General features: G+C 41.2%; 1 protein-coding gene across 1 annotated transcript in view; it reads left to right on the top strand.

The window, feature by feature from the left end:
• nom1 (nucleolar protein with MIF4G domain 1) overlaps positions 1-15,486 on the top strand; it is a 67,164-nt gene that overhangs the window by 28,010 nt on the left and 23,668 nt on the right. The gene's annotated exons all lie outside the window — the stretch shown is intronic.

Below are 15,486 nucleotides of genomic sequence, written 5' to 3'. Positions count from 1 at the left end.
AACAGAATGGATTGAAGATTGTACAATGGGCAGAAGTCAGAGAGATATAAAGGGGCCCTTTTCAAAAGTGGTTACCAAATACCAGTACAGATCCACAAAGGTCAGCATTGCAACCACAACTTTTCACTTTATACATTAATGATCTGGATGAAGGAACTAACAGTGCTGTGGCTAGCTTTGGAGGTGATACAAAGATAGGTAGTGTCACAGGGGCAGGGAGTCTGCAGAAGGACTTTGGCACGTTGGGAGAGTAAGCAAAGAAGTGGCAGATGGAATACAGTGGACTGAAGTTGGAGATTATGCACTTTGATAGGAAGAATGAAGTTGTAGACTATATTTTAAATGGGAAGAGAATTCAGAAGTCGTAGATGCAAAGGAACTTGGGAGTCCAAGTTCAGAATTCTCTCAGAGTTAACCTGCAGGTTATGTTCAAAGTAAATTTATTATCACAGTACATACATGTCATTGTACAAAACCCTGACATTCATTTTCTTGTGGGCATACTCAGTAAATCCGTAATGGAATACTAACCTTAATGGAATCAATGAAAGACTGCCCCAACTTGGCCATTCAACCAATCTACAAAAGAAAACAAACTGCAAATTCAAAACAAAAATAATAATTAATAAATAAGTAATAAAATCAAGAGTGAAGTTACCCCCTTGTATTCAAGAGCCTGATGGTTAAGTGGTAATAACTGTTCCTGAACCTGGTGGCTCCTGTACCACCTTCCTGATGGCATCAGTGAGAAGTGAGCATGACAATGTTCATGGGGGGCCCTGGTGATCAGTGGCGCTTTCCTGTGACAATGCTCCATGTAAATATGCGCAATGGTGGGGAGGGCTTTACCTGTGATGGACTAGGTTCTGTAGGATTTTCCATTCAAGGGTGTTAGTGTTTCCATACTAAGTTGTGATGCAGCCAGTCAGTATACTCTTTGCCATACATCTATAGAAGTTGTCAAAGTCTTAAATGTCATGCTGAATCTGCACAAACTCCTTTTATATATATATTTTTTTTTAAATTAGAGGTGCTGCTGTGCTTTCTTCGTCATTGCACTTACATGCTGGGCCCAGGACAGGTCCTCTGAAATAATAAGAGGAATTTAAAGTAGCTAACCCTTACCACCCCTGATCCTTCAATGTGATCTAGCTCATGGACCTCTGGTTTCCTTCACCTGGTCAATAATCAGCTCTTTGGTCTTGCAACATTGAGTAAGAGATGGTTGTTGTTGTGGCACCACCCGGCCAGATTTTTAATCTCCCTCCTATATGCTGATTCGTCACTACCTTTAGTAGTAAAGAAGGCAATAGTCCTTATTTCAAGAGGACAAGATTATAAAATAAAAGGGTGCCAGTGTAGGGTAGAGGTAAGCATGACGCTATGACAGCTTGGGGCATTCATTACCAATTCCAGCGCCATCTGTATGGAGTATCTCTACGTCCTCCTTGTGGAGTGCTTGGCTTTTCCTCAGTTGCTCCAGTTTCCCCTCACAGTCTAAAGATGTACCAGGTAGGTTAATTGGTCATTGTCAATTGTCCAGTGATTAGATTTGGGTTAATTGGTCATTGTAAATTGTCCAGTGATTAGACTTGGGTTAAATCAAAGCAGCTCGAAGGGCTAGTAGGGCCTATTCGACCCAGTATAACTAAATTTTAAAAAAGCAAAAGCGAGAATTACCACAAGATTTTTTCAAGGTGTTGGTCAGAAATTTTAGACCCTGTTTCTCAAGAAGGATGTGCTAGCCCTAGAGAGGGTCCAGAGTAGATTCACAAGGATGATGCCAGGAGTGCAAAGCTTAACGTGAGAAACATTTGAGCCTCTGGGCCTGTACTCGAAGGAGTTTAGAAGTAAGAGAAGTTTATCACATTGAGACCTACCGGATACTGAAATACCTGTACAGTGTGGATATGAAGAGGCTGCTTCCATTAGTAAGAGAGTTTAAGATCCCTGGACACAACCTCAGAATAAAAGGATATCCCTTAAAACTGAGCTGAATAGGAATTTCTTCAAACAGAGGATTGTAAATCTGGAATTCATTGTCAAGGGCTGTGGAGGTTAATAAGTTATTGATTGCTTATGGGGCAGTGGAGAGAAGGTGGGAGAATGGGGTTAAAAAAATTATCCATGATTGGTGGAGCAGACTCACTGGGCTGAATGGCCTAATACTGCTTCAAAATCTTCCGGAACTTCCAATTGCATATCCACTATATTACAAAGAGTTCGAGTCACAAGGCAAGAAGTGTGACCTTTGGTCCAGTGTGATCATGTGGCCATTACATACCTATCAACACTAATCCTATCTGCCATCATTTAGCCCCCCCCCCCCCCCGTAACATTGTGTCATTATGTTCAGTTACTCATTTAAGTTGCTCTTACATACTTTGAGAGTATGTACCTACAGCTTCTGGTGATCTGCAAGACAGCATTCACATTGCAATGCTCCCTTAACAATTCACAGATCAACCTGGATATTGTTCAGAAATCACTCGGGTAGGATTGGAATGTGACTGACGAGAGTTGTCAAGAATCACAAATGACAAAAGTGACTAGATGGTTGAGTGTGGACAAATATCTTCCACGTAAGAAATACAGTCATGTCCAATCTTCATTTTGTAAGACCCACACATTTTCTCTCACGCATTGAACTTCTTGCTGTACATCTAGGAAGAAAACATTGTGTCCAGTAAAATAAATTTCACTTACTGAATATTTCTTCCAAATGTAATTGTCTTTGAAGTTTCTTTCCTTGAATGTCTTTGAACTAGGCTGCAACATGGCCCCTCCACTTCCACACATTTTAAATGAGCTACTAATTCTCAGTCAATATTCAACGGGCCTTCATATTTGTGGATGAACTGTTAGTATAATGTTAAACATCCTGAAAGATGCTTGCTGATGTGATGCCACTAGGTGGCAGTGTTGCATGCTTCACATAAATTTGGCAATCTCATAGATCAGACTCAACCAATTGCTCGATGAAATATGTCATAACAAGAATTGACTCGATGTGTCTATCAATGTAAGTAAATATTAACAATTTTCACCATTGATTTTGACATTGGAATGTTTGTTCACTGGCAACATTGATCTCAGAAATGTTAATTTATTGGTGAGACTATTTGCAATATTAATTACAATTTACCTCTTCCACCTATCACCTCCCAGTTTCTCACATCATTCCACCCCTCCACCATCCCCTCACTTCTGATCTTACCTGTCACTGCCAGAATGTACTCCTCCTCTTCCCCCACCTTCCTATTCTGACTTCTGCCCTTTCTTTCCAAACCTGGAAGGGACTCTGACTGAAATGTTGGCTGTTTATTTCCCTCCATGGATGTTGCCTGACTGCTGAGCTTCTCCAGCATTTTCTGTGTTACTAAAGATTTCCAGATTCTGCAGAATCTCCTGTATCTTTATATTGCTGTTTAAAATGTGTATTGTGTTTCCTTCTCATTTATTTTCCATGGTGCTTTGTCATGATCCTGCTAGTGTAGGTGCCCTTCACTTATCTGTGTTTTCCGTACATGTTTATGACAAGAGACTTCAAGTGTAGAGAATTCATAAGTGTTGCTGAAGTTGTATCTGGAATATTATGCAAAAGACTAACCTCCCTACCCAAGGAAGGACATACTTGTGAGTGGAAAGTGAGAAAGTGAGTGGAATTCACCAGAATGGGTCTATATTTTCAGAAGAATTAGAAATGATCTCACTAATCAAGACAATATCTTTTCAATGTTTGATTGGCATGTGAACAACTGATATTTCCTCTGACTGGAACTCAAGAACTACGGTTTCAAAATAGCATGTTTGCCATTTGGGACGGGTGAGAAGAAAGTTCTTCACCCTGAGGTGATGAATCTTTGTACGTCTCTACCCAACAGATCTGTAAAGGCTTAGTCACTGAGTGTAGGTAAGACTGAGGTCAATGGACATTGAGGAGCATAGGATTAGTGCTGAAATATAGTGCAGTTAAAAGATCAGCCATGATATTACTAAATGGCAATCCTGATGCAAGGGGCCAAATGGCCTTGCGTGATTCTATTTCTTATTTTATTCTCAGCACTTATTGCTTGCTTCTCCTTGACCAATTGTATGGTACTTGTACCTTTGGTAGTTCAGCTGGATCAATCTCCACCCTGTTATCAGGCATTATATATTTGATGGGCCTCTCAGCCAGCTCTCTTTAAAACACGCAGCTATTCCGTATCTTGGCAGACTCCAAATCCCAGCTACATATTACTTAATTCTGAATTAATTGAAACCCATTTTCTTGTTTTATCTAGGACTACTGTTGTTCTTCATGGTTCTTATAAATGCCCTGCAATTTCATCATTTTTTTTCCGCTCAGTATAATTCAAGCACTGTTACCATCTTACAGTATCAATAAGCAAGATGCTGGAGGAACTCAGCAAGTCAGGCAGTGTCAGTGAAGGTAAATGGACAATCAGCAGTTTGGATAGTCCCTCAGTCTGGACTGAAGGATAAAGCAAGATGGCCAATATGGTTCTGTCTAATATCAGAGAATGTACGCAGTATGCAACCTGAAATTCTTACTCTCTGCAGACATCCACAAAAACTACAAAGAATGAATGACAAAAAGGTTAGAACCTCAAAATCCCCACCCGCAGAAGAAGCAGCAAATCATGAATCTTCCCCCTCCCGCCATGTGCCTCAGCAAAAAGCAGCAGTCTCTCCCCAGCACCCACCATGCAAGGAATAGCGAAACCCCCAACGAGACCATGATCTAAAGTCCATCAAAAACCACTGTTCACCCCAACAATCAAGGGAGAGAGAAGTATTGCTCCTGCCTTAGTGAGAGGGATACCAACAGCTCGCTCTTTTGATGTTGCAGTCTGCAGAGTCACTTACTTCAACAGCAGCATACACTGCTCTCTCAATGTTCTGATCTTCCACGGTGCTCAAGTCGGCGACACCGCACTGGAACGGTTTGTCTGCAGGGCCACACCCCAAAGGTGCCTGTCTTCCAGACCACTCCTTGGATCCAGAACTGGCTTGCCCACAGAAGGCAGCAAGTGGTTGTGGATGGGTCATATTCTGCATGGCCGTTGGTCGCCAGTTGTGTGCCTCAGAGATCTGTTCTGGGACCCCTACTGTTCGTGATTTTTATAAGTAGCCTGGATGAAGAAGTGGAGAGATGGGTTTGTAAATTTGCTGATAACATAAAGGTTGGAGGTGTTGTGGATAGTGTGGAGGGCTGTCAGAGGTTACAGTGGGACATTGATAGGATGCAAAACTGAGCTGAGAAGTGGCAGATGGAGTTCAACCCAGATAAGTGTGAGGTGGTTCATTTTGGTAGGTCAAATATGATGATAGAATACAGTATTAATGGTAAGACTCTTGGCCGTATGGAGGATCAGAGGGATCTTGGGATCCGAGTCTGTAGGACACTCAAAGCTGCTGCACAGGTTGACTCTGTGGTTAAGAAAGCATATGGTGCATTGGCCTTCATCAGTTTTGGGATTGAGTTTAGGAGATGAGAGGTAATATTGCAGCTATATAGGACCCTGGTCAGACCCCACTTGGAGTACTGTGCTCAGTTCTGGTCTCCTCAGTACAGGAAGGATGTGGAAACTATAGCAAGGGCGCAGAGGAGATTTACAAGGATGTTGCCAGGATTGGGGAGCATGCCTTATGAGAATAGGTTGAGTGAACTTGGCCTTTTCTCCTTGGAGCGACAGAGGATGAGAGGTTTCCTGATAGAGGTGTATAAGGTGATGAGAGACATTGATCGTGCGGATAGCCAGAGGCTTTTTTTCCCAGGGCTAGAATGGCTATCACGAGAGGGCACAGTTTTAAGGTGCTTGGAAGTAGGTACAGAGGAGATGTCAGGGGTAAGTTTTTTACGCATAGAGTGGTGAGTGCATGGAATGGGCTGTTGGCGATGATGGTTGCGATAGGGTCTTTTAAGAGACTCCTGGACAGGTACATGGAGCTCAGAAAAATAGAGGGCTATGGATAACCCTAGGTAATTTCTAAGGTAAGGACATGTTCGGCACAGCTTTGTGTATTGTGCTGTAGGTTTTCTGTTTCTATATCAAAAATGCTAGGCTGCTCAGCAAGTTCCAAGAGCAGGAATCCACAGAACCCAACACCGTGAAGAACAGCAGTTTGAATGCAGCTGTAGGTCACGGACTCCAACAGGACTCCAGCCAACTTGCAAAGGAAAGAACAGACATTAGAGAGAATCTTAAACTGTTCTGCAGAAGTACTGAGAGAAGTCACCCTCTGGTGCCATCTTTAGCTCCTCCCACAGAAGGTGAAGGGAAGAAATGGAACAAGAGCTAGCATGTGGGTTGTTCTTGCCATTTCATCACAAACATTTGCAAAGTTATCTGATAGTTATACCATTCCAGGATTTTGGGAGGTGATTACTGTCATACAAAATGAGTACAGCAAGCATGCTGCAAACCGAGTGAGTAGGTGGTAGTTTAATGTTATCCATTTTCAATGAAAAGTCCCCACATCAGCCAGTTTGACTAGAGACAGGCAAAAAACTCAGCTATCTAAGTTTCTTACTGAGTAGCTCACAAAATTCCCCACTAAATATATTCATTGAGTTGGATAGTGTTCTAAAGGTTAGTGGGATCAAAGATGATGAGGAAGAAGCTGGAACAGAATACGGAGTTTGAATGATCAGCCATGAGCCTATTGAATGGTGGAGTAGGCTCAACCGCCAAATAGGTCCCTTTTTATCTATGTCTTGAATTTATATGCAAATGACAGGGAAAGAGGTCACATAGAACAGACTAGCAAAGCGAAGGTCCTTCGGCCCAAGAGATTGTGCCTACCTTTAACCTACTCCCTGATCAATCTAATCCCTCTCTCCTACATAGCCCTTAACGCTCATTCACATTCATTTCAAACAAAAGCTCACTGCACAAAATTCGTGCTGTGCAATATAAAGACCAAGTTCAACCCTGACTACACATTTGAGAGTTAATGGTAATGTGAAATCAGGCCCATGAATTCAAATGTTATGCTAAATGTTTGAAAAGATTAAATATAGGTGAGTCACTCAAACCTTTTAAGTAAAATATAAATAAGGATTTGGTGTAGAATTTTTCTGTCCTTAAAATAATAATTCAGTATTTTTATGTAGTAAGATGGTTTTATTAACATTTAATGCTGAAAAGGGATCATTGATATGAATTCTCCCTATATGAAAGTGCTTATCTAGAACTTCGGTTCATACCCCACATTGAACTTCTATCTCACAATCTGTTATCACAAAGTCATATTGCTACCTTTATTTCATGACTAACAACAGATCCATCTCCACTCTGTCCTGTAAACCATTTGCAGAGAAGTATTGCATGCGTTAAGAGTATTCTACTCCAATAATATATCCAGACCCAAATTCTCTTATCACCCATCTGAAAGGATGAGTTTTCGTTTATAATATTCTTGATTTATAGCACTGGATATCTAAAGTACAGATGGAGCTAGTCAGCCGTGGTTGGCAGCTCCTCTCAGAGAAGGAAATCAATAATCTCAAACCTCCCGCTGCCTTGTAGCTACACCCTCCCATGGGGTTTACTACCGAAGTCTTCTCCAAGGGAAAAATCTGGAGCTGGAGTCCCTAAGCCAGTCCTATGTTGAGTTCAATGCTGACTGGCAACTCCTGTGACACCGCTGGTGCCAATCTGCATGGGCAACAGCTTACTCTCCATATGATACTGCCCTGGCTTGCATTTTAAGTAGACAGCTAGGATGCAGCATCCACGGTCAATCCCGACCAATGGAGGGCCTCACTCTAGAGTGCACAATAGAATTGCAGATCTCTATTGCTGATTTTCGTTTTTTTTTCCATTAGCGTCAATTTATTCTCTTCCAGCGGATGAGGATACACAGGGAGCAGTGAAATTTGACTTTAATTGTGATGGCTAATTAGTGACTAATGTGCTGTAAGGCTTTGTTGAATAATTGTTTATGTTAGTACCTTTGTTCATCTTTCATACTATGTATAGATCTGATCTTGGAGATGGGGCATGAACACGCTTTAGAGAAAATACAAAGTGGGGATTGTGATTCATTCTAAATTAGGGAATGAGGTTTTTAGGAAGATTGTATTCATCATAATTGAACATTTTTTTGCCAGAGGAATGTGAAGGTGTAAATTTTTAGGAGAGGCTCTCCATTAAGCGATTAAGTAGCAGAAGAAATTATTGATTGTATGGATTTGATTATGGTTATAATATTGCTTGGATGTGGAAATTATCACCATTAGAACGTGACAAGCCACTAGCTATGGAACAAATCATTTTGAGAAGATTTAAGTATTTAATGCATCATTATTCATCAAGGATAATGCTGTGTGAGTAAACAATCAAATAGTTTTGTTGGCCCTCACCTACTCTTCTAAATATGTACACTGTGTTGAAAGATCCACAGAAGCAGAAAACACAGCACAAAATTTTGTTGAACTATAACTCTACATTACGCCGATGAAAAGGTTAATGTTACTATGTTTGAAAAGTGAATTTGTTTTTATATCCAGACTGTAAATCTGTCTGTTTACTTGACAGTTAAAAGGGATCATTATAAGAACACTTCAGATGATATGTGTTTTATTGCTTCTCTACTTCCAGGCAAATTTTGCTTTATGGGCTGAAAAATAAACATTATTTGACCTGATGTTTCTTTTTTCTCCAACTTTATTATTTCAGTTTTAAGTAAAATGGAATATTTGGTTCTGTGGAACATCTGAACATCTGGTGTCAACTAATGCAACCCAATTGTACTTTGCTGAGGCAGATCAGAGTAATGCGAGGGAACATTATTTAAAATGTAAGGGAAAAAAGGTGCCAAATACTTTAGATTTCAGTGTAAATGGAAAGAATTTTTCCTAGGGCGAAATATGGAAAAGGAGGAGACATTTGAAAATGAGAAATTATTTTTGGCAACTAAAGCTAATGAATTAACATATGTTAGAATCATTATAAATGCATCGTAAGTATCTTTTGTATGTAGTGACCATTATGAACATAGATTGAGTCAACTCTATGGCAGATGCCCAGAGAGTGGGGCTTAGTGAGTAGATGCCAAAAATTATTTTAGATGCAATTATTCTTTGGTTATGGACAATTACTCATTGGAGACATCTATTGTTGAGGTTTTCAACATTTTAAATTAAAATCATAAAATCATTACAACATGGAATGTAGCCATTTGGCCCATCACATCAGCTCTGTGCAGGAGTAGTCTTGAGTCCTGGTCCCCTGCTCTTTTCTTGTCTTGACACTTATTCTCCCTCAAATATACATCCAATTCCTTTTAAAAGTAGCTCTTTCTACTGTCCTTTTAGATACTGAATCACAGATCACAGGTACTTACTAAATGGGAGCAGTTCTTTCTGTTCTCTTCTACTTCAATCAAGTCATCTTTTACCAAGTATGTCTTAAGCAGTGTAATGTCGTCATCTGCTTTCTGTACAAAAGAATCTGAAGTCACCCATCGCAAGGACCATTCTACTCTTTTTTTTCCGGTGCACTTTCCAGGTCTCCAGGGCCTTCACCTCCTTCCTCTAATGCAATGACCAGATCGACATGCAATATTTTGTCAGCAGCCAAACCATATTGGCATGTTTTGAAGAGGTTTAACGTAACACCGTGTCTCTCAAAAAGTCTGCAATTTGTTTTTTTAAAAACTTGTTTTGTTAAACTGTCCTGAAATCTAATATTCTAATATTTGTATATGCAAGTACTCAGAAATTTGTATTTGCTAAAATGAATATTAAACTAGTTAGCCAGTGGCTACTTTTGTTGTAGAAGGTTACACCTTTTCAGTTTCTCAGTTTTCTGGCTTTACACTAATCTGTAAGGAGAACTGTAAGATTGTGACCAGAATTTCTGCAATTCTGATCCATGCCTCTCTCACTATCTGAGGAAGCATGCTGTCCCAACCTAGTACACTTGGCCTTTTAGTACAGTGGTGCTAGAAAGTTTGTGAGCCCTGTAGAATTTTCCCTATTTCTGCATAAATGTGATCTAAACATGATCAGATCTTCATGTAAGTCTTAAAACCAGATAAAGAAATCTCAATTAAATAAATAACACATAAAGCATTATACTTGATTTATTTATTGAGGAAAAATAATCCAATATTACATGTATTTGTTGGAAAAAGTATGTGAACCTTTGCTTTCAGTAACTGGCGTGACCTCCTTGTACAGCTGGACCATATAATACTGTATATTATGGGACTACTTTATGTTGTAGTAACACATCGTTGCATGCGCTATTAGGTGCGTATTGAGCATCTGCAATTAGGCACGTATTGAGCATCCGCAATTAGACACGTGGAGCATTTGCAATTAGGCGCGTATTGATCTGTACATGTGTGTTCAGTTTGGTTTCAGTCAGTAAAGAACCCTGTTAATTTAGCTCCTGTCTCCAGCATTTTTATTTATAGCTTTGTTGTGTAACCTGGCCACATACACAACAAATTGGCGACGAGGTTAATGAACCTACATCTTATTGGAACGCCATGTTTTATTTGATAACGACACTCGGAAGAAGAGCACAAGGTGCAAGAGAGACAGGCAGAGCCGCAGCACATCCAGCCGAGACCACAGTTGGCGCTAACCTCCAGGGGCTGAGGGTCTGACTGCCCCTAAAGGGAGATTAAAAAGAAGTGACACACACATCTAGACGGAGTGCGCTCGTGGCGCTAGCAAGAAGGACACGTGAGTCAAAAATGAAAGTAAGGAGAGAATGGGGCTTAATTAACATAACAAAGATGGCGATGATTGGAACCATTACAGCATTTGATAGTGGCATTGAAGACTGGGCAACTTACATTGAAAGAGTGGAGTTGTATTGTGAAGCTAATGGTGTTAATAATGAAAATAAAGCCAGCGTCTTATTACTCAGTATTATAGGAGCAAAATCATACTGGTTGCTCGGGAGCTTGTTAACCCCTGAAAAGCCAGCTGACAAAACGTACAAGCAAATAGTAGACACCCTCCGATAGCACTTAAACCCCAAACCACAAGTCATTGCTAAAAGATTTAAATTCCATAAACGGAATCAGAGCAAAAATGAAAGCATTTCTGAATATTGTGCTGAATTGCACAAATTATCAGAACATTGTCAATTTAGAGCTGGTCTATCAGACGCATTGAAGGTTAACAGGTTAGTGTGTGGCATGCACTTTAAAACCACATGGAAGAAGCTGCTGTGTGAAAAAGACCTTGCATTCGAGAAAGCGCTAAACATCGCAATATCAACGGAAATAGTGGTACGGGGTACTTCCGAGATACAACAAAAATCTCTGGAATATGCCACAAATAAAATATCACTGAACAGAAATGAAGGAAAGAAATGTTACCATTGTGGGAACAGGTCACATGACCCTGATGATTGTTGGTTTAAAGATAAAGAAACTGTGGCAAACAGGGCACATTGGCAGAGTATGTAAAGCTAGTAAACAGCAGAAAAAAGACAAAATACAGAGAAACAAGAAACCCCAGAAAGGAAAATACAACAATGTACACAAAATGAAAGAAAGCAATTCTGATGAAAACGGCTCAGATGAAAGTGAATTGTCTTGTCTGCCACTTCACAGCGTGAAAGAGACAGATGATCGAAGGGTAATATGGATCACTGCACAAGTAGCAGGCGTGAGACTGAAAATGGAGTTGGACACAGGCTCAGCTTTAACAGTGATCTCTGTACACGACTACAAACGACTGTTTTCTCACATACCTCTGAAACGAACTAGACTACTGCTGAAGACTTACACAGGACAGAAAGTGCGTCCCAAAGGTAAAATTAAAGTGACAGTAACCTATGGAGACAAAACACAGCAGCTGAACCTCTGTATACTGAAAAATGGAGGACCACTGTTGCTGGGACGTGAATAGCTCAGGAAAATTCAGTTGGATTGGCACACCATCAAGGCACTAGATGCCTCAGCAGAGGAAGGCAGCAAGGCTACATCTGAGAGACTGTCACAAATACTTGCTGACTCTGAGGAAGTGTTCATGAAAGGAATAGGAACACTTCAGGGCATGAAGGCAAAGATTGAGATTGAGGAAAATGCATGTCCAAAATTTCACAAAGCCAGACCAGTGTCATATGCAATCCGTCCTACAGTAGAGGCAGAACTGAAAAATCTGGAGCAGACTGGGGTTCTGTCAAAGGTGGATTGGAGTGAATGGGCCATGCCCATTGTTCCAGTGATGAAGAAAACCTCCAGCACAAAACCAGGAAAACCGAACAAGGTGCACATATGTGGTGACTTTAAAGTGACTGTTAACCCAGTTCTCCGCACAGTACAGTATCCCCTACCCCGAACTGAGGATGTTTTTGCTTCCCTGTCAGGAGGGGAACATTTCACAAAAATCAATTTGATCCAGGCTTACTGCCAAATGGAAATCGATGAAGCATCCAAGAAATATCTGACAATAAACACACAAAGGACTTTACCAGTACAACGGGTTGGTGTTTGGGATAACATCAGCTCCTGCAATCTGGCAAAGGGCAATGGACCAGGTCCTGCAGGGGATTCCAGAGACTCAGTGTTACCTGGATGACATCATTGTCACCGGCAAAGATGATAACAAACATCTTTTTAACCTAAAACAAGTGCTCACCAGGTTAAGAGAATGAGCTCAGAGCTAATCAACAGAAATGTGAGTTTTTCAAAAAGGAAATCTCATACTGTGGGTATGTGATCAACAAGGATGGCTTACACATGTCTCAAGACAAGATAGAAGCGGTGTTTAAGGCACCACACCTGAAACTGTGTCTCAGCTGAGAGCATATCTTGGTCTAGTGAACTACTATCACAAGTTCTTGCCTAACCTATCCACAGTCCTACACCCACTAAATGCGCTATTACAGACAGGGACACAATGGAAGTGGACTGAGAGCTGTGAGAAAGCATTTCAAGAAACTAAAAGACTCATAACTTCTGACAGGGCGCTTGTGCACTTTGACCCCTCCTTACCAATCCGAATAGCTTGTGATGCCTCGCCCCATGGGATAGGAGCTGTATTATTGCACAAGTTTCCAGATGGTTCCGAAAGACTAATAGCCTTTGCCTCAAGAACGCTAACTTCAGCTGAACCCAACAAGCACAGATTGACAGCTTCAAGTGGGGAGTCAAGAAATTCAGTCACTACCTGTATAGACAAAAGTTTACTCTGTTGATTGACCATCAGCCCCTTGTGTCAATCTTCAATCCAAGAAAAGGTGTTCCAGTGATGACAGCTGCAGCGATGGTCCCTTTTCTTAGGACGTCACAGGTATGACATTGAACACAGGGGGACCAAGCAACACAGCAACGCAGATGGTTTGTCACGTTTACCAGTGCCCACTTCCGAGATTCAGCAGAGGTCTTTCACACAACAATAGTAGAACAATTACCAGTAACAAACAGCCTCATTAAAAGGGAAACACGCAATGACCCTATGTTGTCAAAAGTGTATGACATCACGGTAAGGATGGCCAGTGCGGGGTAACACATTGTTTCCAGCCTTCTCAGCGAGAAAGGAGCAGTTGTCAGTGTGTCGGGATGTGTTGTGATTCCTTCCAAGCTGCACACCAGAGTCTGAAGGATCTGCACGAGGGGCGCCTGGGGACTGTGAAAATGAAAAGTCTTTGCCTGTGCCTATGTGTGGTGGCCAGGAATCGATAAGCAGATTGAGGACTTGACCAAGAACTGCTCTGGATGTCAAAAGATCCAGAACACACCACCACAAGCCCCTCTCCATCCATGGGAGTGGCCCTCATATCATGGCAACAAGTGCACATTGACTTTGCTGGACCATTCATGGACTCTCTTTTTAATTACCGTTGATGCACATTCCAAATGGCCAGAGGTCATCAAAATGAAGACAACCACATCAGAAAAGACCATTACGGTTCTGAGGACCATGTTCGCCAGGAATGGCATACCAAAACAAATCTGCACAGACAATGGATGACAATTTGTCTCTGAAGAATTCCAAAGTTTTGTGAAGAACAATGAAATCAAGCACTTTACATCTGCCCCTTGCCATCCATTCACAAATGGCTTGGCAGACAAGATTTGTACAGACAGTCAAGAAAGCCATCAAGGCAATGAACAGTGAAATTTGACCACTGCAACACAAGATAGACAACTTCCTCTTTGCCTATCGTAATGCAGTACACGCAACCACTAATCAGATCCCAGCAATGATGTTTCTGAACAGGAGTCTGAGGTCTCGCATGGATCTTCTTAAACCAGATGTACGGCGTGATGTGGAAAACAGACAGTTCAAACACTTGAATGCTAAGCCAACACAGAGCTTCAGTGTGGGACAGTCAGTTCTTGCATGTGATCACAGGACTGAAAAGTGGCAACCGGGTATAATTTCCACCATAGACAGGCCACTGATGTATATAGTACAGGTGGGAGAGAACGTATGGAGACGTCATGTGGATCAAATCCTGGATGCTCAGGTGAAAAAGACAACAATACCTTGCCCGGACTCCCATGACATAGAAGCAAACACACCTGATGTGACCGCATCAGCCTCATCTACAGGTAAGCCTGTCATCAGTGCTGAGGACCCACCTGATGTACCTGTGGAGACTAATTCCCCAAATGTTTCAGGGCAGACGTTACCTGGAGAGGAAGAGAAGAGACCCCCCGCCCCCCCGAGACTTGAGTTATAATTATTATTATTATTATTATTATTATTATTACTAAACTTTATTATAATTTGATAGTATTAAGTTGCTAAGTAAACAATTGGTAGGCGTTTCTATGTTAAGGGTACACATATTTGTTTAGCATAGTGCCCCAGAAAAAAAATATTTGATACACTATTAAAATAAAAGGGGAGGAGTGTACCGTATTGCCTATATTATGGGACTGCTTTATGTTGTAGTAACACGTCGTTGCATGTGCTATTAGGCGTGTATTGAGCATGCGCTATTAGGCGTGTATTGATTGGTACGTGTGTGTTCAGTTCGGTTTCAGTCAGTAAAGAACTCTGTTAGCTTAGCTCCCATCTCCAGCATTTTTATTTACAGCTTTGTTGTGTAACCCGGCCACATACACAACAACAGCAATAACTTCAACCAAACATTTCCGGTAGCTGTTGATCAGTCCAGCACATCAGCTTGAAGGAATCTTAGACCATTCCTCTTTACAAAACTGCTTCACCTCTGGGATGTTGGTGCACTTCCTTACATGAACTGCTTGTCCACAACATTTCTGTAGGATTAAGGTCAGGACTTTGACTCGGCCATTCCAAGCCACAAATTTTCTTATTTTTTAAACCATTCTGTTGATTTGCTCTTGTCTTTTGGATCATGGTCTTGTTGCCTTATCCAACTTCTATTAAGCTTCAGGTGACAGACAGCTACCCTGACATTCTCCTGTAGATGTCTTGATACAATTTTGAATTCATTGTTTCCGCAAGGATTGTGAGCTGTTCAAGCCCTGATGTAGCAAAGCAGCCCCAAACCATGATGCTCCTTCCACCAT

Source organism: Mobula hypostoma, chromosome 3 (genome assembly GCF_963921235.1).
Source record: "Mobula hypostoma chromosome 3, sMobHyp1.1, whole genome shotgun sequence".
Classification (NCBI taxonomy): domain Eukaryota; kingdom Metazoa; phylum Chordata; class Chondrichthyes; order Myliobatiformes; family Myliobatidae; genus Mobula; species Mobula hypostoma.
Note: the sequence above shows the minus strand (reverse complement) of the source record. Positions and strands in the feature narration are given on the sequence as shown.